The sequence below is a fragment of the Maylandia zebra genome, linkage group LG7, assembly GCF_041146795.1.
Source record: "Maylandia zebra isolate NMK-2024a linkage group LG7, Mzebra_GT3a, whole genome shotgun sequence".
Taxonomy (NCBI): Eukaryota; Metazoa; Chordata; class Actinopteri; order Cichliformes; family Cichlidae; genus Maylandia; species Maylandia zebra.
Window position 1 is genome coordinate 22,815,500 of NC_135173.1, and position 23,485 is coordinate 22,838,984.

At 40.0% G+C, this 23,485-nt stretch overlaps 1 protein-coding gene across 15 annotated transcripts in view; it reads left to right on the forward strand.

The window, feature by feature from the left end:
* The first annotated feature begins 12,113 nt into the window (after positions 1 to 12,113).
* The window catches only part of LOC101468913 (unconventional myosin-IXAb), a 153,653-nt gene continuing 142,281 nt past the window's right edge, over positions 12,114 to 23,485 (forward strand). For 6 of the 15 annotated variants that reach the window (XM_076886072.1, XM_076886078.1, XM_076886074.1 and 3 more), the window contains exon 1: positions 12,117 to 12,477. The gene's annotated coding sequence lies outside the window, so the exon portion shown is untranslated. Of the gene's footprint in view, positions 12,478 to 23,485 lie in introns of all 15 variants that reach the window. The other 9 variants (XM_076886079.1, XM_076886084.1, XM_076886080.1 and 6 more) reach the window with 5 other exon arrangements.

Sequence of the window (23,485 nt, forward strand, 5' to 3'; positions counted from 1 at the left end):
CTAACTGTGTCGGTATCGCTTTGATTTATTTCCTCTTGCTGTTTTTAATATTATTGTCTATTTTAAACTCTTTTTATTGGCCTTGCAATTTTCTTTTTTAATTTAATGTCTAAGAAATCAGTTTTTAATTGCTTGCAGTGCAGCACTCTTGCTAATGTCTATTGTGATTTAGGTCAAGACGACCTGCTGAAGTTCAAACTGAGCATCAGAAACTGACAGAAAGTAGTTTGAAGTGACCTTGAACATGGTACCGTTGTTGGGATCTGCTGGGATTTTCTCACATAATCATCTGTCTACGCACGGTGCGTAAAAGTCACCAACATAACCAAAGCTTTGCTGACTTGGTAACAAAGGCACCAGCACAGAAAGTGAGAACCAGGAGCTTCATGGGATAGGTTTCCATAGCCAACCAGCTCCTGTAGGTGTAATGTATAGTTGGCCCGGTAAACATGAAGGGGTGTATAATGTTTAATTTGTGGAAGATGGAGACAATAGTCAACATTATCTGCTAATTCATTGGTTTGAACAGTAGATGGCGGTGCTGCATAAAACAACAACCTGAGATTCACCCTGGCAGCTCATGTGCTCAGTAGCTTCTAAATCCTTTATAACACTTGAATAAGCTGAAGAGCAAGAGGGCCAGTACAGACCAGTGGGTTTAGCTGGTATATGATAAGCACCAGTTACCTTAAAAGCTGTAGCCCATCAGATTTTATGACTGCTACATCAAAGCAAATGTGACTGAAACTATTTACAGTACATGCTGGTGCTGGTGGTGGCCAACACACTGTGTTGCTGCTGCTGTGGGATAAACTGAACCAGTGGTTCAACTCACCGTACTACAAGGCACTGAAGTGAAATTAAATCTCTGAAGTATAAACTGGTATTTCAAGGTATTAGTGCATCATTCATTTGGTTTACTGTGAGTTTATTTTATTGGGACAGTGTACAAGTACACCAAATCCTTCTGTGATGAAAACCAGATGTTGCTTTGCACCCGATTATAATCATACATATGTTTCCACCTGGAGTCCCTAAGTGGCCTAACATGTTAGATAATGCAGAAAAGCAGTCATGCCAGGAAACTACAAAAGGAAAGCAGAGTGAGACACAACATCCCTTGAAGTGACGAAGAGAGCAGCCATCGATGTCATCGGTGGAAAACCCATATTAGGTTTGACAGGTCAATCATTCAGATGTATATTAAAAGGAGGCAGGTAAAGGAAGGAAAAGCAGTCGTTTATAGACAAGGGGAAGCGGAGAAGACTTTCACAGAGAGCATAAAGAGGGAACATGCAGAAAATGGCTTTTTTTAGCAGGTGTTTACTTTGTGTGAAAGTAAACACAGCAGTGTGTTAGAAAAAATGATGTCCTATTAGGTAAGATTATCTCAGGAATCTTGTGACGCCATCATCTTTCCTCCTATGTGCTTGAAGCAACTTCAAGAAGCTGTGGCTCTTGAGAAGAGCTATAATGTTGGGGAGTGACAAACTAAAGTAATAGACCAGTAACAGAATTGCAGAATCCCCCCCCCCCCCCCCCCCCCCCCCCCCCAAAAAAAAAAAAAAACAAGAAACAAAACAGGACGTTGTGTAAAATGTAAATAAAAATAGAAATCATTGATTTGCAAATCTCGTGAACCGGGTTTATTCACAGTATACACATCAAATGCTGTTTAAACTGACATTAATAAGAAATATAAGCTCATTTTAAACAACACATCTCAAAAACTCTGAGACAAAGGGGGGGAAAGCTAGAAAAGTAAGTGGTATTTAAAAGAAACAGCTGAAGGAACATTTTGAAACCAGTTAGGTTAACTGACAACAGGTCAGGTCAGGTTTTCAGAAGAGGTTCCTCAGTCTTCAAAAAAATGTATCTACGAATTGTGCAACAGTTTCAGAAAAGTGCACCTCAGCATAAAAATGTCTAGACTTTGAATATCTCATCATCTACAGTAGATAATATCACAGTATTCTGAGATTCTGGAGCAATTTCTGTACACAAGGGACAAGAGTGAAAATCAGTGATGGATATCCGTGCATGCCATCCTTGAAAACAGGCAGGATCCTGTCGTGGAAATCACTGCATGGCTTCAGGAACACGTCCAGAAATCCTTGTCTTTGAACACAGTTCACTGTGCCATCCACAATCCAGGTTAAAGGTCTGTGACGCCTTAAGTGAATGTGCATGTACTGCAGGAACAAGTGCAATCTATTCAAAAACTATTTTTGGGATTTTTCACTCAACTGGACAGATAAAAATCAGCTTTAGTCACGAAAAATCCCCCCAAGCCTGCTACGTTTATTGTCAGTGCGATGAGTCAGCTCACTGTACGTTATCAGTCAAGTTTCCATTTTTAGAAAGTCCATGAAAGCTTGAAAGCCCTAAAGAAATACTAAACACACCTAAAGTTTTGTTTTTCCAGGGGGGGAATTCATTTACTTCTACAGATCTGATCAGTAAAAGCAGAGATTGTAGCTGATCGCGTACACAGCACCGTAGCGTGTTAGGAGAAACCTTTTTTCCTGTTTGAGGTTTTTCTCTCTATTGCACAGCCCAGCTTTGTGAACGTCTGCCAGGTTATCAGATATAATCACATCATCACATTGCACTCAGGGGATTGCCACAGGAAAGTAGAAAGTTACAACCACTCACAACATCTCAATAAACAAACAAATGATGGCACCCTGTTCATTCATCTGAAAAGACCTTATTGCAATTGCTCTGTTTTTCAAATTTCTGACATCTGAGCTGAATCCAAAGCAACCACGCTGTGACTTTTTGGGAGGAGTCTCTCCTGACAATCTGTTTTGACATTGTTTTGACAAACCAGCTCTTGGCTGAGTGGCAGCTCTGAGCTATCAAGTTCCCTCTTTTTGCCTTTAATTGTACGGTATCACTAAAGGAGTCTGCTCCAAAGGGATTTTTATTGTCTCTTATAAAAATTGGTGTAGTGGCATTTTAGTGTCAGCACTCAGGTGAAATAGGAGACTGTGAAGCAGAGGCGGAGGCAGACATTTGATACACCCGGGGCTTAGCCCTAAAGGGTAGTATGCATGTGGGATTGGGGGGGGGTTAGAAATGACTGAAAGATTAATAGGCTCTGTTTTGAGTTTTGTTCAAAAAAGAATGACTTCATATAGGGAAAAAATATATCACATGTGAAGGACACCTTAAACTAGGTTTTTAATTAAGTAGCAAGGCAGAACAAAGTCGGGGCTGTATCAAGACACGAGGACTAAACCACAATTCAGCCAGACCCAGAACTGATCTGGAATTAAAACAGGACTACAACAGTTCAAAATCAGGACTACTGAGGACTTAAGACAGAACAAGAATCAGAACTAGATGATAGTAGCACTAAAAATCATCATAGACCTGCACTACACTTATTTTTTAATTCTACCAAAGTACACTATTTAGATTGAGAAAAGTTTATATAAGAAACACTAGGTACGAGATACATGAGGACCTATGATACGGTGATACTTTTGGTAAACAACCATTTGACTAACATGTGTGTCTCACCTGCTCTTGTTCCCTCTCTGTTCTGTCCTCATTCTCCATCTCCCTCTCTGCTCCTCTCTCCCTCTTTGTGCTGACAATCAAGCCAAACACCAACATCATCAAATCTACAGTTGAAACCAGATATTTATGTACTCTTCAGATCAAAACACAAACACTTTTTTAATTGTAACATCAAATCAGACTAAATGTTTATTCTTTTTAGATTGATAAATATAAAAACATATTTGTTAACTTTAAGAGTAAAGAGAGAAATTGTCTGTGTTTCTTAATTGCAAATGGCACCAAATTGTATTCAAACTGAGCCACACTTATGGAGCTCCACATTTCTTTTCCTGGTGTTTTGGTTGACATCTCTTGATGTTCCCATGTCACAGAAACAGGCTCTGTGTTTTGCCTTATATGCATCCACAGCTGTGCCACCAATTTACTCACATGGACTCTACTAACCTATCAGAAGCTTCTTCAGCTCAGAATGGAATCGTCTGGAGTTTTCTTATTAATTAACAATAAACTTAGTGTATATGTGCTCCTAAATTTGATGAAAGTGATAAAAAATAGACAGCTCTGTCTCTCTTTATTCTGACATTTGACTAATTCAAAAGATATTTCAATATTTACTTATCCAAAACAAAACAAGTTTACTCTAAATTGATGTTGTACAGTAAAAAAATGTTCTTGTGTTTTCCATAAAGTGTATGTAAATATCTGGTTTAAACTGTGAATATACTGCTGTGTATTGAAATTCCTCTTGTTTTGCATAGAAATATATTGAACAACATACAAAGCATAATATATAAAATAACACCTACCATCTAACATCTTCTTTGAAAGAAGCCCCTTATGTCCATTCTTGTATATTGTAACGCACTCAATTATTCTTTTACTGTTATGCTGTTTTGTGGATCACAAGGTTTAAAACTACTTATAAACACACACACACACACAGTAACTCCACCAGAGTGCCAATTTCAGGTCCCTTCTGCCGGTCCAGGCCCGGGTAGAGGAGCAGGGTTGGAATTGTGACATTAAAAAACAATAATTGCTAAAATAAATTTAATTTGTAGTTCTAAATAAATTCTAACTGCATTTAGAACGTTTTTTACTCACTCTGTGTCTCTTCCATGATGTTATTTCTCTCTCCAGCAATGTAGGTTACAATTACATTAGCATGACCAATTATTGCAATTAGGCGATGACGTCATTTGGCGACTTCTACCGACTTTTAGGACAGCCAATAGCGATTTGCCTTACTGAGGAGTTGGCAACACGGATTCAGCTAGCAAACGTATAGAACTGCAGCCAATTCCAGGTCATCATCTTTTAAAGCATCAACACCTGCTGTGCTGTGATATACACTACAATGTTGCTCAGATACACACTTTTAAAATTTGCTGTCCTTGTGAAACTACTACAAAATGTAGACAAAAACATAATAAACAGTATTAGTTAAAGGACTGAAAGAAATACGATATAACTGAAGTCTACAGTGTATCTGTGTTAGTTTCCTCAGTTTAAAAGTCTGTTTAAATGAGCCTTTACCAGTCGGAGGGTTGGTGGTTCGGTTCCAGCCTGTGTGTATCCTTGGGTAAGATACTGAACCCCAAGTTGTTCTCCAATTCATCTATCAGAGTGTTAATATTAGATACAAAGCGCTTAGGTAGAAAAAACATAGAAAAGAGCTTGTATGAATGGGCAAATGAGGCATGTTATATAAAGTGCTTTGAGTGCTCGACTAGAAAAGTACCATATAAGAACCAGTCCATTTACAGCTCTGCATCTATCCTTAACTCATGCCAAGAGAAAAAACCCAAACCATATGAACAGATTTTTATGTTCCCATTCTTTGACTTTGATGACATTTCTTCTCATTATTATGGCCTACAAAGTCACCTTAAAAAGCTAATAAATACACTGTGGGTTAATTTCATGGCCTAAAAGAATATCATTGTTCACAATTCAGCTCAGCAGTCCTGTGGTCAATAAACATTGATCAGGTATACTTATACTTTTTCTATAGCTTTTTTATGTGTGACACATTGTCAGTGAGTTTGGACATCCAAATAAAATACTTTATCCTGAACTGTGGCAATTAATCTTTTTAGTCTTTGTTGTATATTTAATTTTATGTATTATTTAGTTTATCCAGTAAAATTAAAATCATGCTGTCACAAACAGACAAACAAGGAAAAACATAATTTGTGTAAATAATTTTTTTCCTTTGGTCTTTTGTTATGCTTGATCTCTTTTTGTTTTCAGCTCCCATGTTCTGTTTTGATCTATATCTTTAATTTTAGCTCTTTTTGCCAACAAAGACTTGTTTTTGTCTCGACTGTCTCTGCATTTTGCAATTAGGTCCACTCCACTACTATCACATCACATCTCTTAGTGTATTTGGTGACAGATTTTCTAGATCTTCCAAAATATCTGCATGTGGTTTATTCCCCACATTTCCCAGACATCAGGAAACATGGTGGCCCTCTGAATCTACCTTTCAGCTCTGTTCTATTTTTGTTCTTAATCTCATGAGTCATGAAGCACTGATCATCAGACATAATCCGGAAACAGTCACACGTTGCAAAATTCGTAAGGGATTTTGAAATGGTGGGATGCCCAAGGAGTCAGGACTGAAGCAGGTGTGAGACAGGTGTATTTAAGATTGTGGGAATTTTTCATTCATTCCAGAAAAAGATTCGCCATTTGGGAAAGTACTACAAAATTAAAAGCTTATCAGACAAGTCATAAACATAAATCAATATATGTCTAGAAGTATTAGTAAAATAAGTTACAATGTAAGTGTAAAGAACTGGTAACAAAGATTTAAACTTTGTGTAAGTCATTTGGCACAAAGCAATACAGAGAACAGTGCAGCTAGCTTAAATAAAAACACAGGTAGCTAAAAGCTAGCCAAACATTTGTCATAAAACTCCATCAGTCAGTACTTCTGAAGATCTTAACATAAGCTTAAAGCGCGTGCACTACAGCAGTAGAAAACAACATCAAGTACCACTCCTGTCAGGAAACAAGAAGAAACTGAGGCTACAATTCACACAGGCTCATAAAATTGAACAACAGAAGACCATAAAAACCTTTTCTGATCTGACAAGTCTCGATTTTGATTTCTGCTGCGACATTTAGATGGTAGGGCCAGAATTTGGATATTTGGATAAGATATGTGCATTACGGCGGTGCAGAGAGCAAACCTTCAGCATTTTTATGCTATTGTGTGAACATGAACTCAAATCTCAGAGGAATGCTTTCCTACTGAATCTGTGCCAAAAAGAGTTATGTCTCTCCTGAAGGTAAAATGTGTCCAACCTGGTACTAGTACAAGGTTTAACTAACAAAGTGGCTGGTGTATATGGTCTGTTGCAACTTAAATGTATTGTCGTATATCGCTGTATTAAATCTTAGCTAAAACATTTTAGTGAGCAGGCTAATATTAGCAAAGGTAGCTAGCAAACATTTTCTATATTCACCACCCTAGTTATTAGAGAAGTCGTGTACAGGTATATAAAATAAAATGTTTAAGTATGAATAAATAATATTATTAGTTTAATAAGTTAAAGATTGAAAAAAAAACCCTGAAAACAGAAGTTAAAATTGTTTATTTTTATTTTAATAACCCATTTTCTGTTGTCAAACTTTTATCTTCATTTCAAAGATGCAAGAATTACTTTGAGAAGATTTCTGTGGAAACTTAACAGGCTAATGCTATTGATTATTTTTATGATTGTTTTCGGTGTAGAAAAGTAAAAGTGGATCATCTGGGTAAAGCATGGTGAACCATGTTGTTAAAGAAAGCTTGTAGTTTCTTTCCTTCTCTCTCCGTTGTGCTTCAGTACAACCAGGGATTATTTTGTGATTAACTTGATTCATCTCGTGTTTTTCATCCAGTTATGCTTCCATCCACGAATTTCCCAGAAAAAGTATGAGGTAAAGACCGGCAGTGTTTTTTTTTAGTTTCATGAGTCATAAAAGTCACATCATGAGATATTATTAACTGTGACACAAAGAAAAAATTAAAAGGAGATTATGAAAAGACGGGATGCCCGACTTATTTGCACGGCTGGGAAATGAGACAGGTATTAGACAGTGTGTCATATCAGGTGGGTGTGAGACTGGAAGATTTCCCCAGAACACATTTGAGATATACTGTATGGGAAATAATTGTTCACCAGACAGAATATTTAACAACATTTACGTCATTCTTTGTGGCCACCACAACTCAGCACTTTCAGTCTTATTTCAGTCAGATGTAAAAGTGCAAAAGAAATAAAAAAAAAATCATCAGGTTGGCTGTAAAAATAGGACTTTAATGGAAACCCAAACAGAGTGGATTCCCGTCTTTTATAAATTTTATATAAAAAACATTAGTTTGAACTAAAATATATATGTTATTTGCTTTGTGTGTGTTCATGCTGGTATACAGATGTTGCCACTGTGAGACGGGGCCAATTTTCACCCTGTTTTAAATAGAAAAATTTCCAAGTGTCAAATAGCAAGAGGTGTCTTTGTTACTGTCTCCTCTGTTCCCGAGGATACTGATTTTTTTCTTCATCCTATCTCAGGTTTCTCATGTCAGTAGAGCCCTGTCGGCCTCCTGGCTAAACTCCCCTCCATTTAAACGTTTCTAGTCGACTGTCTCCATCACCCCGGCCTCTTCGCTCAGCTCCTGATCCTCTAATTTAATGTCGAGCTACTGTCATTTTGGACGCTGACGCTAGCCTGAATGCGTGAGCAGAGGGCCCCACGACACGGAGTAGGATTCCAGCTTTCAGGGCCGAGGGGAGGATTTCCTTTTCAACATGTCTGGCTGGTAAATATGTCACCGGGCTGGAAACCGATCCTGTGAAAAACAGGTGGGATGTTTTCAAACCCGCTACAGAAGTGCATGTGATCTGTCTTTCTTCCCTCACACACACACACACACACACACACACACACACACACACACACACACACACACACACACACACACACACACACACACACACACACACACACACACACACATATTGAATGTAAAGAGAGTTAGTTCCCTGCCAGCAAAGGTATTATCTGTCAAGAGTAAGCAGCGCTGGAGCAGTTTATCTGAGATCGGCTGCTAAATCTTCTCTCATAAGATTTCTCAAAGATTTACTGTGTGTGGTGTGTCCGTACCTCAAAAGGAGTTACATTTCACTGAACACCCCTGCGGTGGAAACGAAAATGAAACGACAGTGACCTTTCCAATGACAAATCCATCGTGACACAAAGGTGTGTTGTGTGAAGCCAGTATTGACTTACAGCCAGCCCGCTGTCATCACACGCCTCAAAGAAGAAAAAAACCTGTGATTAATTCTTATAATGACGTAGCAGAAATGCTCCGGTATACTCCGAGTTTTTTATAACTCTGACAATAATTTATTGTTTGATTCCAACGGCTGCGACCAGGGACCAATACTTGATCAGTTTGTTGTTATTAAAAGCTTCAACAAATTACAAATCCTCCAAATTCACTGCAACTTTGGATCCATGTACTGAGGTTACCAGATACAGTTTAGCTTTTCAGCGTGCATTACAGAGGTTTAGGTAATATAAGAGAGGTAATATAAACAGAAACATATGTAACTGATAACAGACACATGCATTTCCTTAATCTGATGCCACTATGTTGAGAGTTTTAGGTGTTTTTTGAGGTATGGCTCTGTCCACATGTGCACAGGTGTTTTGGAAAGCACAGGTTTTTCTGTGTTCTGTGCTGTGAGGATTAGTTTGAAAAGATTTACAAAGGCTTAGAAAATCAAAATGTTTATCAGGGAAGGAAAAGGAGATCAGATGATTATGATAAAGCATGGTGATCTGTGACTTTGATAAAAACCTGTAGTTTCTTTCTCTGTCTTTGCTTAATTATTGTGACATTTTTCACACATTAAGTTTAAAAAAATGGAAATGAAAAAATGCCGCTGTTACCGGTGTCACAGTTGCATCGCTTCTTTGCCCTTTCATCTGTTCCAACCACTAACTTAATTATTTTCTTTATCATTTAGCAGTAAACACATTTTGTTTGTTTTTACATTTAAAAGAAAAGTATTATACGAAATAATGTAGGTACAACCAAGTAACAGCCTAAAAACACAACAACAAAAACGAAGTCCCAAAAACTGCAGTTCCTCTAGTGGCCACTTGAGGTCAAGACTGCTATGTTGAAATTTCCAGCTTTAGAGCATTCAAAAGCATGAGCACAACCTGCTACAAAAACAGTCCTCACCCCCCATTAGATAACTTTCCCCTCTATACTAACTCAACGGAAGTTTGAGGTGAGTGAAATCCTAGTATTTAATCAGTGTGCTCCTTGGTATTGTGTCTGTGCAGTTTATGGCTGTATCTTGCTAACTAAACTTTCCAGTGAAGACTAGGGATGTCAAACTGATTCTACACTGTAGGCCACATACAGCCCACTTTGATCTTAAGCAGTGAAAATCTGTTTTCTGTCAGTGTAAAGAAATCGAATTACACTTTTACTCCCTGTTACATCTTAATATTTTATTCACTTCAGTTTTATTTATATAGCATCAACTCACAACAAGTCACCTCAAGGAGCTTTATATTAAAATATATAATATAGCATAATATAAGAAAGATGTTCAATTTTAATAAGTGTTGCTGTAGTAAATGAAAGAAGCCGCTCATTGGGCTTAAGGAAATAAATGTGTTAAATTACAGTGAAACGTTCTGGTAGCTCATCGCCCAGACTGTCCTATTATAAAGCAAAGTTATTATTAATTCACAGACAATATCCTCTTTTTGACCCACTGTAAAAAAACACACAAATAAAACAGCGGGGGGAAAAGCAACTTTTCTATCAGTTCATTGTTTATCTATTACTTTACCAGTAGGAAAAGTTGTAAAACTTTTACAGTTAAAACTCCAAAATGTATTGGATTCACTGCTGTGCTGATTCTGGCCCCAGGCCTTATGCTCGACTCCTATGACTGATAACATCACATCACACTATTTTATGATCAGTTTTGCCCCCCCCCCCCCCCCCCCCCCCCCCCCAAAAAAAAAAAACAGCTTCCAGCCAGGGGTGCCTCTGGAATTTTTTCATAGTGGAAGTAGCTTAAGATTCACTTTCCCAGAATGGAGTAACTTACCGGTAATGTCAGCAAATTTGGAGGGCAGTGCCCCCTTGCCCCCCCCCTTGGTGGCGCCCCTGCCTTCAGCTTTCATTGTGAGTTGTAGTTCAAAATCAGTGTTTGATGCCTTGGTGTCCACACCCATATTTTAAACTGTCCCTGAGTACAACATATGTGCAGCCAATAAATATCATCATCAAGGAAATCATTTACTAGTTAAGACACTTAACTTTTAACCAAAAAGAAAAGCACACAGGGGTTTCTGCTCAAAAAAGTATTAGGGATCAACAAAGTCATTAGGCTTCATCCTCTGGGGATCATTAATGCTTGCGGCCAGCCATCAAACTGATGCCGAGATGTTTTGTCTTGGCCCAAAGTGGTAGACTGACAGACATCGGAGACGTCGCTGAGGCTCTCTAAACAGCCCAAAGACAACACTGGAAGTGCCTGAGATGTCACAGAACAGGTCGTGAGAGATGTGAATCCATCCTGGCATCACATAAGAATGTCTGCACATAATTAGGTCTCTTGGTAACATGTCTCTGACAGCAAGTGGTAATTAAATCAATGATACACTCATGCTACACTATAAAAAGTCCCTGACAGCCCTTGGGTTTGTTTGTTTTTTTCCACACTCAACATTTGGTTTATCCCACATAGAAGGATGTAAGATATCCACAACACATTCAGCCTCGTTGTCTAATAGATCTTTGGTGGCATATTTTAATCATGCACAAAATAATAGAAACATGTCAGTAAAGTCAGTTCTACTAAGGACACACTGGGAAGCTGGAAGCACATCAAGGCCCAGACATAGACCTGCGTTCACTTGCTTGTATTGTGAGTCAGTTGTGTTTGTTTCTTTCTTCATTTTTAATGGTTATTTCTCTGCTGCCCTTTTGGCCCAGTCAGTCTTGGAAAAACAAAAGATTTTTAATCTGACGCGTCGATAAGAATTACATGATTGCATCTATAAAACAATAATAGAAAACAGACAGTAAAATTAAGCTTTCTGTGTCATTTCAGTGATCTGTATTAAATAAATAAGGTAAGCCTTGGCTTGGATTTCATCTTCAAAATAAGTACTTGATTCTGCAGGTAGTACTGATTTGTATATTGGTCATTTTATAACTGGCTTAATGCAAAACACCATACTGTAAAAACCTCCACTAAATTCAGTCGTAAATCTTCCAGAAGTACAAAGATATTTTACTCCAATTTATGCATCTTCCTGTGTGTGTATATTGGGTGTGTCAGTATTGGCCACACCCCTCAGCACGTCATGATCTGAGTGACACTCTCAGAGCCAACACGTTAATTCTGCTCAGAAAAAAACTAACTAACAAAAACTACTTTTATTGCTCAGGTCTTGACGTGAAAACAATCGCTGTTGGTTCACAGCAGTCTCCCACCTCCACCCACCAGCATCACTGCTATAAAGCGCCCATCCTACGGTGTACGTGAACGCGCAAGCGCGAGTCCACGCGCGGTAACAGCACCGCGGCTCGTAGAGGAAAAAAAGGGAGAGAGAGCGAGAAGAGAGCACAGAGGAGCTGGAGGAGCTGCTGTGGGAGGAGGGCAGACGTGACGGGAGCACCCAAAACAGAAGCTGCCGGGAGTACGACACGGACAGAGGGACCGGATCTTATCTGCGGCACATTTTGGAGATTTGAGCAGCCGGATACGCGCTCTGTTACCGACGGCGGCTTTTTCCCTGCGGTAAAAAAAAAAATCAGCACGGGTGTTTTTGGTGAGGAGGTCTGCTCTTCCTCTTCAAAAAGGACAGTCTGTGGCGGAGGGCTGTGCTCAGACTGAAGGCACGGTGGAGGAGGTAAGCCTTCCTTTTCTCCTTTCTTTCAGCTCTGTGTTGTTCAGCTCCCGCTGTCAGTAAGAGCAGACACCGGGGTGAGGAATGCCAAACCTCCGTCCTGCGGAGCTGCTGTTTGCCTCGATCAGTCAGCTCATCGGCTGCAGCCTCCTGTCCACCCCCCACCCCGCCACCCCAGTTCAGATGTTTCATCAGGACACCTTAACCCACACCGTCATTCAAAAATACCCTCCACCTTATGATGCCTACACACACCCTACACCTTTCTCACGTCACTCTCTTCCACCGTTGCCACCGCCTCGGATGAATGTCACCCTGTTTTCTTACATAATGCAGTAAATGTGCGGGTACGGTTACAGATGTTGGCTGGTGGATGCGAGACTCCACATCTGGCGGGGTGCAGCAGATAAACGTGACGCACTGGTGTAAACGGACAAGGCGCTGACCCGGGCGGGCTCTGTGTCGCAGAGGACGGGCTGCTGGAGCTGCAGCTGCGGGGCTTTGTTTTTGTGTCATCTACCTCCCTGCTAACGCGCTCTGTGAGCTCCATGACGCTCGGTGGTGAAATTTTTTTTCGTCAAGCGCGAGCCTCTCAGCTTGCTGACATCACGCTGCTGCTGCTGATGGGGCATGGCTGCTTTTTTTTTTCTTTTACAGCAGGGCAGGATGATGTTCAGCTGCTGTGGACGAGGCTCAGTATAGATCCTGTATTATGTCCTGTTGATCAGCGTGCACTTAGAGCAGTGTTCTGCTTTACCTTCAGTCTAAACATACTTTGATTCCGGCCTGATCGTAGATTCCGAATGGTTTGATTTCGAAACGTAGGTAATTCAACTTTTTAATGCAATTTAGTGACTAAAGAATGCACTAATTTGACACACATCCATCAGATCAACAAGTCTGACACAACTCTTGTCGACAAAAGTAGAGCTGTCAACACCAAAGAGGGATTTTAAGCTGTAAGCCTGTTACAGATTGGAATGAGAGAGCAGGTAGAGGAAATATTGGTGTGATGTAATACCAAAAAGTACAAGCCATTTTGTGATGTTAAGTCGGGCTGAGGATGAAAATAAAATAATGCTTGAGTGAGAGTCTGAGTCAAAATGAGGTGATTTCAAACCAGCTGACAGGTTAAAACATGCCTGCTTGGCCTCAGTCAGACCACCGGTGCCATCAAGGTCTCCATCCACTAGCTCCAAAAGCCCCAGTACTACTTCTACCCTCCTCCTCCGCTCCCTGTGGCAATCTGCATGAAATGCCACAGTGATGGCACTTTCACGAAAACAGATAACAGCACTTTTGGGTGGACGTCTTTGACAGGCAAGGAGAGACAAACACTTCTCACCACCTCCGGGTGCTCTTGAGCTCAACTGTCTGGTTTCACTCTCCCCGTTGCCGGTTCGGGATAAGGAACCTGCTGCTTTTTTGCAGTGTCAACTTTGCTGACGTTAACATTTCATGCAAGTCATTATGTAAGTGGCGAGGCCCTTGAGAGCAGAACTGAAAACATTGCTTTGACAGCTCCAGCTGGCTGGCGAATGGGCTCGTGAGTGCGCCGAAGGAGCTCCAAAGCGGCCCAGAGATGTTTCGTTTTTAAATCTGTGGCAGATGAAGACATTTGTGAAAGCGGAAGAGCAGCCATTGAGGCTATTTTTCCTCACAAGTTAATATAAACACTACAACACATTCAGAGCACTCAAGGCACTAAAAGAGCAATACCAGTCATTTCAATAATTCATAAACAGTGGAAGTCTTTAATCTATTTTCTACAGCTGTTTTGAGGCTCTGGACCAATGTGTCTAGATTTGGGTTTTTCTTGACTTTTTAATGCAAAATGGATAAATCATAGTCTTGTGGTTCATTGCTCTCACATCTGCAGTTTGTTTGGTTGATGTGAAACAGGAAAGCAAATGGAAACGTGTGAAGGAAGGGTTAGAAAAGAGAGGCTTATACGGTAGTATGAATAGGGAATATTTACCAAGCCAAGTGTCTGAATTTTTAAAGAAGAAACGGGTCAAATCTGTGCAGCTGCAGCGTAAAATTGGTTATTGTTATTGTCATAAATAAGCACGTTAAAAGACTGTTGATCAGACAGTTTGACTGATAGCTTAAGCACAACGAGTTAATTCAGTTCAAATGGATTTAAGTCCGTGAACAACTACATTTATGAAGAGAAATAGCTTCTGTGTGAACAATCTGGACCCTCTTTGTCCTTGCATGAGGTGCTGACTCATTCTTGAACCTGCTGCAGCAATACTCAAGGCTTCATGTAAAACAATATCAGGATGAGGTTAAGGCCACATATAGCATGTCAGCAGCTATGTGCATCTCTAAGCAGGTGTATTTATATAGCCATTCACAATGGTGTGAATGGTGTGTGTGCATGCGTGTGTGTGAGGCATCTATCTTTGGATTCACGCTGACAAAAAGATTTTGAAAAGATACTGCAGTTAACTAGTCAGATTTCAGTTGTCACTAGTTTTATTTTATTTACCATGGCCATGGCTCGTTTATGCACCTTTTTTTTTTTTTGTTACGCTTTGCCCTCACATTTTCTAACCCTGATCAGTCAAATGTAAATGAAAATATGAAGGCCTTAAATTGATAACTATTCCATATTTATTTATGTGTTCGTTGTATTTAGACCCCTCTATTGTCTGCTTCAACTATAGTATGAGATTTCTCACAGTTTTATTTTAGGTGTCACCCACATGGACTGTGGTGGTTGTGGTGTGAGAGGAAACAAACCTTCACAGACATTGTTCAAAAAACAGTCACTGCGATGCATTGTGGAGCACCGAGGCATGTCTGTGCACAGTTTGACGTTTTGCATTTACTATTAGATTCTGATGAACATAAAAAGTAATGTGTTTTTTTTCATCTGTTAGATATAAATTCATAATATAAAAGATATAGCGCTATCCCAGAAAGAACCAAAGCTGTCTGTTCAAAGCAAGAAATACATGTTGTGGTTTTGTCCGAGGCCTCAACTGTTGTCCAGAAAATGTTAAAAAAGTTAGCCTGATTAGATCGAAAGTGTGTCAGTCTTCATAGACTCCCATGTTGAACTCTGAGGCATTTGCGTGCACCTGTAAACTCAAGTTATGAAAAATCATATCTATATTTTATCATCGGAGAACAAAAAAATTAAAACACATAGAGAAAATAGACAACTTGACCACCAACTGAATAAAATCTTATCCTCTTCCTCCTCACCTCAAGCCTCATCTCCTGACCTGAAGTCGGGACTCCAACACATGCAAACATGCAGAAACATGCTTGTTTATTCCCCATCATTTTTGCAGTTGCGTATTGTCAGCAGATTGCACATCTGTATCTGAACCTGAAGCATTATCTCATTTGGGGTTCTCCAGTTATGCGCAGCCATCTACAACAAACCTAAGGCAGCAAGGGAAATCCTTGCCAACACTGCACAAATGTAGTAGAGACCAACATATTTGTTGGTCTTCTTAAAAGGAGTTTATAAAGCTTCATTTCTTATCTATTTTCTAGAATAAAAGCTTTAGTTGTTGTGTTAACCCCCTCTTAAACTCCTACACTCGATCCATGTTTAGAAGAGACCTCCTCTTGGTGGTGCATCCACTGTTGCCACAATGTGTTGGTGGAACACCACTAGAATAGACCCGGTGCTTTTACGAAATCTGTTTCACTGCCTGATGAAGGAGTGTATGCTGGAAGACGCTGACGTTTTCATTTTAGATTCGACATACTCATGCCACGAGATTAAAGACATTTTAAAATGTTATATAAAGAAGACTGTCTTGGCTTTCTTTAATGCCTTCGCTAATCTGTCTTATTCCCAAAATGATTTGAAGGAAGATACAATGTAGCACTGGCAGAGTATTGATTGTGTAAATCCTGTTATCAGTGGTGGTTTAGCTTGTAGTCTCGTGCATCTGATGTTGCTGTGTCCTTCAATTTGCTCCTAACAAGCTCATTTTTACATACACCAGCACACGGGTGCATTAAAATAAACAGTCGCACATTTTCTCCAGCCGGCTGGATCACTCAGTCAAACACGATTGCTGTCACACTTCTGCTGTTAGTTGAGGCCGCCTTGTGACCTGCTGACCTCTGTCACACATGTGCACCGTGAAGACAGAAGCTGGCTTGTTAAGAGCGTGGATGCTGTCAGATACAGAGTCTTTAAGTGCTTCATTTCATTGATTGAAGTCCTTCTCACAAACTCCTGAATCCAACAAATAATCCCCACACAGACACGTTTATCCCTTTATTACGTCCGTCATCTGCAGGTGGGGTTAATTCACGAGCGCATTTTACTTGTTAGGTGTTATTTAGAGAAAAACATTCAAAGGAGCTGCGTCCAAACCAAAGAGACAGCCGGTGAGAATTCCTACCTCTCTTTTGTGCAGCTGTCTGATGAGATTAAAATACCTTTCACTTTTGTTTTCTCCAGAAGCTTCTTGAAAGGATTTACTGCAGTATAAAAAGTGTCAGTGGTGCAGATTGTTAGCATGATAGCAGAAGTCCTTTTGATTCCAACATGGCTTGTTTCTTGGTGGGGGCTCCGCTGTTTGTTATTCCTACAGCTGCTCAAAGCCCGGCTCTCCGTGGATTTCTGCATCCATTATCGCTTCTCACATCTCCTTTGTATTATTCATTAACCTCATGCTATGGCTGTCACTGCTTTAGGCACCATTTAACGAGTATTCGCCTTGTGGAAATAAACACGTCTTGGTTTTATTGGTGGGCTTATTTTGACATAGAGAATAGGCACACTTGATTGTGGTTCTTACAGTAGGTAGCAGCCGGTGAGGGCATGGATCAGTCCCCTGGCACTGCCCGGGGGCAAAGAGCAGCCAGCGGCACCTCTCCCCTCCATCCTGCCTAGCTGGTTACAGATGGAGAGGCAGCAAGAGAGACTTTGACAGGGAACGAGGATCATTAAGCGAGCGAGTTTAGGCGTTGATACATGTTGAAGGATTCCTTTTAAATCAGCCAGCAGTGAGACTCCCTCTGCAGATTAAGACCCTGTCTCTTACCCTTATATGTCTCTACTAGTTTCTGAAGGCAGTATATTTATGGTATATAACGAGGAATTTTCGGTGGAACTCTGACTTTAAAAGCTGTGTGTGGTCAGCGTGTTGTCAACTACTGCATGAGAGGGTAGACCTGGGGACAGCTAAGGCTGATTAATAGGATGCTAAATAAGGCTTGTGTAGAAACAGGTTTAAAACAAAACCTGCGTATCAGAGAAACCAAGCAGCTCAGTGTTTTTATCTACTGTCACCCATCGATCACCAACAGTGGACTGCCCATAATAATTTACAATTTTAAGCTTTACCCAACAGTCACAGTGAGTGAAATTGGCTAAACAGACCAAAACCATTTTTATACCAGGCTGTAAAAGTGTTTATTTCACCTCTAAAGTTTGGCATTTTAGCCTGGGAGTCAATGGGATTTATTCAGTTTTGGAAACAGCTTCAAGTAGCCATTGGAGGAACTTCAGGTTTTTGGCAGTTCTGCAAAAACTAACCACAGAGAATGTGACTTGGCCCAAGAACCTGGAAACAGTGTCACGTACCACAAGAACTCAAGTTGATCCTCGCCAGCTACACGTTACGTTTAGCTAAACTGCTTTGTCCCTGGCTCCAGTAAAGACCTGTCCTAATAATGCAGCTGGCAGCCTCCAATGAATTATATCATGAGTTTTAGTTTACTCCCTGTGGACTGAACCACTACAAAGAACAATTTGGGACAGGAGATAAGATACTGCTGTCTGAGTTTGTGCTAAAGTCCTATATTAAAGACTGCTGCATATTCAAGTATATATGCATACATGTATCATTTTCTCTCTCTTAATTCTCCTAAAATCATTTACCAAGTGCAACAGTTTCAGCTGGCTGTTATTTCTGTGAATAGAACGATCAAAACACTGAATTTGTATGCCAGAAAACCAAAACGCTAACGAGCATTAAAATGTAAAAGTAAAGGACGTCTTTTACGTCACATACAGTTAAGAAAATAATTGTGGTATCTTTAAAGTAGCATTTTCTACTGTACTTTATGGCTTTTGCTTAGCAGGGCGAAATACGCAAGTAGTCAAATGAGTCTGGTTCACAGATTATCTTAACCACTTTATTTGGAAATTATGCCTGTAGTGAGTACACTCAAATGCTGTAATTATCTCTAAAACTGTTTGCATACTTTGTAAAGGCGCGTTGAGCCATTTAAAGATGAAATGGAAACATGTTCTCTGAAAAGATCCATCACAATTGACAGTTTGGGTACATAAAACCTATAAACAAATCCTATAGGACTGTGTTAATATTGGTGCCATTTACCCTCTTTCATGATTATCAACTGGGAGCGAGCAGAGTTATCACAACTGATATAAAACCCAAATTGTATGAAAGTGGAATTTCCCTGTGAACATTTCCAGTTTGTCTCCCTTTCCTTGTCCACTTCTGTGTGGCTTAGTGCTCACATGATCCACATGACCCCAGACCATACATTTAAGTGAACAGTGGTCTGTCAGTCATTAGTTCCATTCATTTCTTAAGATTACAAGTTCACTGTGTTAGAGCTCAAATGGCTTTTGAGTAGATTAGTAGGGCGACTAAAGGCCATTTCCTTGGAGTCATCCATAAAATATCACATTGATCTTTTTTTGTTTGTTTGTTTTATTGAGTTTATGTGTTAAGCAGCTGAGGGGAGCCAGAATCCAAACCTCAGCTCTTGGAAACAATGGACGCACCTCAGAGGAAGTTATCCAGAAATGCTGAAAAATCTCAAATTCCTTCAGTTATTATTATTATTATTATTATTATTATGCTCATATGAAGTTATAAGCAGCAACTGAAAATGGTTGAACATGCACTTAAAGCCCTTGAGTGAGTTCAGGTGGCCAGTATTAGGCCCTGCCATGTGTTTTAGCTCTGCTCATGATGCTGATGCTTGCACTGTTTGTCTCACTGTGTTAACACCAGATTGATGGAGTCGCTGCCCAGATTGACAGATCTAGCTCAGCCAGCCACTCTCCCCTAAAGTCTGCCAGACTCTGCCTGTGAAAATGCCTGTGAGGTTAAATCAGTAGTAAGAAAAACTCTTGCCCCCCTCTGCAATTAGCACCGTGTCATTTTGGGGTTCCGAGGCAGTCGATAATGTCACATCTCACTTGTGTGTCAGTGGTTCGCTTTTTAAATGTTTTTGACATGGTGCCTACAGACTGAAGGGGGGCTGCGTTATTCCACGCTTGTGTCACTTCCCTAAATGCTGAACTACCATCTATAATAAGTGCTTGTTTCATATTCGTTCTGTCAGTTAGTTTGCAGGCTGCAGAGTCTGGCTTCAGTCACTGCGGCCTCGGCTGCGGGTCGGGAGTCGTAGCCAAATGACGCCCTGCTGAAGGGAGCTGGCAGCCGATATACATGTGAGAGGAATTTGAATACATGCACAGTACGAGAAGCAGGCAGGACAACCATGTGACCTGCTGTCTGCCACTGCTTTGTTGCAGTATGCTGTTGGCAGTGTGTGAGAGAGAGAAAGAGACAGTAGTGGCCAGAGCCAGAACAAAGCAGTCTGTGACCAGAGTTGGGTGTGGCGCTTTCAGTTTGATGAAGTCGGGATCCTTGCTGCTGGATTGCCGCTCTCTCAACACTCAACGCTTCTTCTGGTCACCAAACATTGCATAAATTTCCTACCGATTCCAAAAAACTGCAGCTACATGTAGACTGAATGACTGTGAAAAAACTAAGATAAGAAATCACACTTATTTATCTCAAGACATCTCAGGCTGTCCCTCATCTGTTTTATACATGAGCTATTCATTAAATGAGGAAAAAATAAAGAACGCTTAATGCTGTCATATTTTTCAGGGAGTGGAGCAACGGGTGTATTTCTCTTGGAATTATGGTTTTTGCTTCTTAAAATCTTGATTATGCCCCAGGTAAACATTTTAAGAAGATGGTTTACAGAGCATGCTTGTCACAGCACTATAATGTCAAAATCAAAACCTGCACCCAGGGAAATACTCAGTACTCAATGCTATTTTCAATACCACAGAGTTAAAAAAGCCAAAATTAAGAGAAATCATTTTTAAAAAAGAAAATTACAGCAGTACTGGTTTATGTAAATTTAGCCACAGCCTTGTGACTAGGGCAGCACGATTTTGCATAAAATGAGAATCACGATTTTTTGGCTTAGAATTGAGATCACGATTCTCTCACGATTCTCTTTTCCAGTATAAATATTTATTGCACTTATTAACTGCACATCAACTTCGTAACAGTTGAGACTGAACATAGAAACAATAAATAAACATAAAAACAAATGTCTCACGTTTTGTCGTTGCCGCAAAATGTTGTACTGCTTGAAATTCCGTCTCCACCGTTGCTCGACGCTGCGTGTATAGAGCAGGTAGCGCAACAATAGAAAAATAGTTGCGGGACGGCACTGTGTAGCGTTTGTCTAGGGTGTTGATCATTTTCCTAAATCCCTCGTTTTGCACAGTGTTGATGGGAGCCATATCTTTGGTCAGGTGATAAGTGATAGCCTCCGTAATTTCTTTGTGCCTGCGGGAGTTCGACGCGTATAGGGAAGCGCTGTATAAGGTTCCCGTTATTGATGTTTGGGTGGTTGACCGGGACGGATTTTCTTCCTCCTGTCACTTTCTCGTCATCCCTGACGTGCTCTCCGTTGTTTTTTCCCTGCTAATTTTAGCATCACACGGCACAGCTTCTGTATCACGTGGTATAAGGCTCCGCCCTTGTCATTTGTTGAGCAGGAAGAGTGAGCGCTTGTTTTCATGCAGAGTACGTCCCGGATCAAAATGCGGTACAATCGTCATCGTCTTTTTTTTTTTTTTTTTTTTTTTTTAAATCGTTGTCATTTGGAAATGAGATCACACATAAGTATGAATCGAGATCGCGATTTTCTAACGATTAATCGTGCAGCCCTACTTGTGACTGTATTTTTGTTGCTGATCAAATACCTGTTAAGGCAGGCTGGCACTGTGTCTGTGTAGTTGTTGGTAGACCTTCCTTAGCTTCAGTCTGGGAGATTTAGAGAAACATAGTACTCTTTAGACACAAATAATTGTGTTATTGTTTTAATTAATATTTTCTATTAACATAACAATTGTTGTCTAAACCCACAAATAATGTTATTATTCTATAATTAGCCATAGCTGCTGGCTGCTACCTTAATGACAAGTTAACATTAATATATTAATATACATACACATAATATATATTCATATTTATGATGCCTGCTTAATACTTCTATGTTGTTAAAACAATGGAAAGATTTAGTGACATCTTGAAATTCTTCATAAAGACCAGGGTATCAGTGTCAAGTTAACTGTTGACTACTGTTGATGTGTTCAGCTGCTAGTGAAGGGAGGGGCCATGTGACTTTCAGATGACTGCTCAGATGGAGGCGGTTATCACAGAGTTGTTTGTATCGATACCTGCAAATTAGTATCTAATCTGATAGTAAATTTCAAGATCAGTTAGTATCTGAGTGTCATTTTTTCTGAGAACACTAAGAAAAACCCCTACAATAAAAACAAGTAGATTTGTGTTTTGAGCAGTTCAAAAGGTACTGTAAGTACTGGTCCTGATCACATTCCTACTAGAGAAAAATGTTCTTTTAAAAATGCAAGTTATTGTGCAATGCTTTCACAGAATTGGCCCATTTAAAATTAAATCAGGCTCTGTGAGGCCCATGAACTGAAATGAGTTTAACACCCCTGACATGATTTTTAGTCTTAGTCAGAAATTCAGGTTTTCTGTGTTTCTGAAAGGAAAAACAGTCAAAGGTGTCTTGCTGAGATCAGTGTAAAAAAATGTAAACTATTCCTGTCCTAACAGTCTTTCTTTTTACCCTCATTTTCTTCTTGGTCACATTTTCTTCCATGCCTCTTTTCTTGCGTCTCACTTTCCTTTGTGTGGCTATAAAAGCGTAGTCATTCTGCCAAGGTTGTCTGAAAGTTGCTCTGTCCTGCAGCCTGTCCTACTTTGGTGCACGACTCTAAACTGGGACGGCACAATACGAATATAGCAGGTAGGATCCGGTGGTTCGGTGGCCTTAGTCACGGGATCTATAGATGCAGTTTGTACGGCATCTCTGTCTCAGTGTTCAGTCATCGTCCTGTACTGGAGTTTGCTGTAAATAGCCCAAAGTTACCAAATCATGTGTTGCATGTGCAGGAAGTGACATTGTCTCACAGGTCCCATGTACATGTGATTTAGCTTTTTTATTTTACACACAAACAGCATTAGAAGAATTTGGTCAAAGCTTTCCTAGAAATGTACCCACCATGTCTGCGGAGGTGCATGTCCGGTTATGGTGTAAAGTTTTAAAAGTGTTGGTGGTTATGACGCACCTGCGGTGGAGATTTACCACAGAAGCATAAATCCTACTTGATGTCCAAAAACTAGTCAGTGCATCTTCTTCTGCTACATAATCTACCACAACAACACCTATTCTGTTAGTCCTCTCTCAGGTTTACAGTTATGATAACTATTTAGTACTTCAATGTTGTTGAAACTAGAGCTTTACTGACCTCTGGAAATCCTTTGTAAAAGGACTTTGGGAGAATTTGGGGGCTTTGGTCAAACAGAATGGGTTATTTTGAAGACTTTGAACAATTTTGAAGAGAATGTTGTCCATTTTTGTGACATTTACGAGACTAAAATGATCATCTTAATGGTAACTGAACAGATAATTGTTAACACTTAAAAGGTTAACGGTTAAATGTGTATGCTGAGCAGGTAATATTTATGGTAGAGATTTAATACTTCAATGTTGCTGACATGAGAGCTTTACTGACCTCTTGAAATTCTTAAAGATGTAAAAATCAGTGTCATGTTAGTTGCGCTACTATTGCTGTGTGTTCAGCTGCTATTGAGGGGAGGGGCTATCTGAAGTTCTGTTTAAGCTGGAGGAGGTGAACACAGAAGTGTTGGTATCAATACTGTTGCAAAAAAGTATCTAATTTGATAGTAATTTGTACTAACAGTATCCA